A 4,587-nucleotide genomic window follows, 5' to 3' on the forward strand; every position below is an offset into this window, starting at 1 on the left:
GAGAAAGTGTAACGGTAAAGGATACCTATTTCAGTGGATATCTATCTATTTGTCCACTGAAATACAGGATTTTTTACATATTTCTTTTAGTTAGCTTCACAGTTTTACTTTGTCTTACACGGAAGGTATTTTTATGTTGGTTCACAGCAAAAGTACGGACAAATAGTGAAAAATATTTAAACGTGCATATGCGCACGATACCAATCTATTGATAACCAAGGCCGAGGATCGTTATTTGCCTTCACGTTTTGTTCTTTACGTACCGTGAACGGAAAAGTAGGTGTACCATGATCGTGTAAGTACGATATAATATAAAATATGATTTTACTAGAGTATTAATAGTCACATAAGTTCCCTATGCCATTTTTTTATGTTTATAAGCAACTTGGTTGTCGAGATTTTATCAATTCCACTTGAACGAATGTCTGCGAAACACTGCAAGCTAGCGCTTGTCGGAGAACAGATTTTGTATTACGACTCTGTACATTTGGTCCAACGAAATATAAATAAACATATGTGCAAGCCAGCATACGTTCATCCGTAGTATTGATGATTCATTGCAATACATGATTTAATCATTTATGCTACCTTTGATGCATGCTCCGCATTTATTGTATAAAAAAGTAGCATAAAGTGCAGAGTTGCAAAACCATGACTATTCAATATGTTATTGTGAATTGAGAAAATTAGAATATATATTTTACTCTGAACACAGACTGTACATGAATGCGTTTCTTCTTTATATAAATAAACAATGTTATCTGTCAGCTGGGAAATAATATCCAGTGCTTAAATGCAAAACCGTTATCATGATTTTATGTTATTTACGATAAATTCGTACGCGTAGCATGTTAATGTCACATAAAATTGCAGAGAAATATATGACATCTATCACGAATTATGAATCTATATTGGACAATAATAACAGGGAATGACCGTAATGTCGTAATATATTTTCGTGCCGTCCGGAAAATCTGTGACTTGTATTTGTGTATTTATTTGAATGTTTAACATATTTCGTGATCAATGGACCGGCGCATGCGACCGAAACGCGTACCATTTGGCTTTTGTTCTCTCGCGGGAGGTGGCGAAACACTTTTACCTCGAGTTATCGAATCACACACTTCGAGGAACACACATGCCTCGACTTTGCCAGACATTAACGGGAGCGAAATTCGCTTGAATTTACAAAGGAAAGTCTGTCGAGAAACGTTTCTTTGATTCAGTTGTAATTTCTTCCTAAATTTTACTCCTTTTGTCACGCTCGGTATTCGCATTGCTCATGTAAAATGAAGACATTTGTCGCGTAACGTCTACAACTACAAAGGAAAGCGTCGTAATTCTTTGTCTTAATATCTTGAGATAATCGGTGCAAATCGGAGAAACTACTTTGTCCGTGAATTCACTGCAGGAATTTAATCACGTCGCGTGCGTGATCAAACGGAGACTAATAATGGACCAGAATCAAGTAGAAGAAGAATGTTATTAAGTTGCTTTGGGGCTGAATAAATTTGCAAATAGTACATATAATATTTATTAATAAAACTGTATTATTTAGTCCTGACAATTCGTAAAATTACAATATATAACAAATTAGATAACACGAATCGAATTTTCAGTACATTTTTATGCTAAATGTGTATCTGTTTTCACACATTTACAGCACAAACAAAAGGATATTACATAATATCAAGACTACTACATTTAAATAGTGTTAGATAACGATGATAATTCGGATGGTACAAGTCTAGCTTTAGATTTTTACATAATAGACATGTTGAAATTAATTTTATTTTTTTCACAGATTTTACACACACACACATATTAATTTGTTTAATTACATCTGTTTAGTACCAATATCTTTACTTAGGAGACTTATGTGACATATTAATTTTTTAAATTAAATCTCTTTATAGTTCTAATATTTTTACTTACAATTATGGGATTTATGTGAATAGAGATTGGCAACATTCCACTCACAGGCATGAGTTAATTAAAGGGAACAGTTATTTTACCAAATACTCAACAATGAAAAATTTAATTAACAATGCAAACAAACGCAAGATAACAATTCAAAGGGCAATTATACGTATATAAACAATATTTTTTAAAATATATAGTATAATGCCAAAACTATAATTTCTTTTAATTACTTTAACAACATATCTAAAAATATATTTAAAACATTTTTATTTTATTAATGTTGAAAATGTTTTTGTAAAAATTCTACTTTCTTTATATTTACGCGTATCTCTGATCTCATCGGCTCTGCAAATTTCGAAAGTCACCAGCAGTATTTTCAAATTTATCGCAAATTTAAGTTTATTTTCAATCTCTGAAATTACGCTGAAAAATATTAACGCAATAAATATCTGACAATGCTTTTTTTTTTAAACAAACAACGTCATTTCAGATGTTTCCAATAGTACATCTGAAGACGTGAACTGATGAGAATAAACGAATTGTGTGAACGAGATAGCGAGAAAGTGTAAGCGTCAGTGAATATGATAAGCTGTCTGAAAGATGTGTCGAATGAATCTGTCAAGGTACAACGGAGCGCGCAAGGCAATGAGTTGAAATATGTTTATTGCGCAAGCACGTTTTACCAAATAACAATGGAATACTGCATGCCTAGAAATACTCTAGCTCTATACTCTAGGTATTTTAAATTAGATTATTAGCGTAAAAGCAAAATGTCTATGTTTATATAATGTAACAAATTCTCGAAATATATGAACGCTATTAAACAAACACCTGAAGTTTAGTAGATAATTAACAACGCCAAGTAGTAATAAAACATAGAAATTAAACGTGAAATACGAGTCATAATTACATTGCAGTCATAATTAAAGAAATTTTATCTTGCGTGTTAATAAAATGTAAATTTTCCTCTCTTTATTCTTCTATCTACTTTATCTATTCCGTTTAAAAATCAAACTTTATTAGGAATATGTTGACTTATTATTATCTGTCAATATCATTTTTAATTAAATAAGATTGATCGGTTTTCTCTTTCGATATTTTTGGTATTTATAATATTTTCTGCAAACATTTAAAATTAGGAAAACAATCGCCCAACAAAGCACCTATGCTATATCTATGCTAAATATCTGATTATGACTTATGACTATCAGAATACGTCGCGTATTGACATCTCTCGCGAGACTTTTTAAACTATTCAGAAAAGCTAAATTGTATACATATAACACATTGCGTTTTCGGTTAGTTTAGCTTGCATAGGTACATACGGTTTGTTAATTGCGTTCTCGTTAATTCTAATGTTTGGTCATACAGTTTTCTGTGCACTCACTATCTACTCGCGATCAAGCATTTGAATAAACTTTGTTAGCGTTTTAAATAAAAAAAAATTGTATAATAGCACCTCTTTATTCCGAGTAACTTCTCCAGGCAAAATTTTTCGCAAATTAATTTATCCATTGAATTTGTTTTCAATTGCCTCCATTACAAATTTTGTAACATGGATAGAATTACAGATTTCTGTAATATTTTCAACATTATCTAAGTATGGTATATTCTCAACCCTACGTTATTCACGTGGGGTGTAAAATGTACTTCAGCTTCAGAAATTATTCACTCATACTTGACCGGAAATAAATGTTGTTTTTTAAATAACTCCTATACGCAATCGTTTGTATTTTATATGAAGACACTTAAAGGGCGATTGAAAAGGTTTGTGAGTCTTTCGTTTATTTGTAATTAATTAATCATTTTTCCACCCCCTTCATTTAGTCGGATTGGATAAATTGAACAAAACTTTTGCAGGAAATCGTTTGTATTTTCTAGTTATGAAGTGTGATTTAAAAAGGTTTGTGAGTGATCCAGATAATTTTAATTAAATATTTATTAACTCGGAAGCTAGCCGAAATTTAGTTATTTCTGTCAAAAGAAGAGACAAAATTCCATAGTTCGATTATAGTTTCCCTTCTATCCCTTTCTAAAAAAGAGATGTTACCAGCGCAGATGTCGTTAATATCGAACAGTTGAGGCCTCTTTTGCGCGATGTCGATTGGTTTTCTCGAAGCGCGGCGTGCTCCACTTCTCTTTTAGATTCGTAGTAAATGAAGATTTGCAAGTTTACAGTGTGTACATTTGTATACACCAACTATTGAGGAAAAATGTCTAATCTTAGTAATTAGAATTTAAGTAACAACGATTTTTGTTCCGATACATTTTCTCGATTGAACAGAATTAATCGTTAATTTAATCAATACCAAGAAGTCCGCGGAATAATACGCAAAACGTAGCAACAGTCACAGAACAAAGTAATGTACAATAAAATATTAAGTACGGAATTTTCCATTGCGTAGGCAGGCCAACGAATTCTCAACGTTTCTTTGTTGTTTGTCTCTCGGCGCGGTGACGTACGATGTTTTTGCGTGCCAGCATGTACCTGAAGGTCGCTGTTCTATCATTCGCTCGCCGAACGTCGAGCCGGCAAGCAGTGGCGCGAGTTGCTCCGTGTGTGTTATTACTTTTGCGTTATCGATTTCCAAGACTCGATCGCGACGAATGTAGGGATAAAACGCTTTGTTCGCGCGAAGTTATTGTCCGGTGAAGATCGCTTCC

The sequence above is a fragment of the Vollenhovia emeryi genome, unplaced genomic scaffold (assembly GCF_000949405.1).
Source record: "Vollenhovia emeryi isolate VEMERY1.0 unplaced genomic scaffold, V.emery_V1.0 DF939145.1, whole genome shotgun sequence".
NCBI classification, from domain to species: Eukaryota; Metazoa; Arthropoda; class Insecta; order Hymenoptera; family Formicidae; genus Vollenhovia; species Vollenhovia emeryi.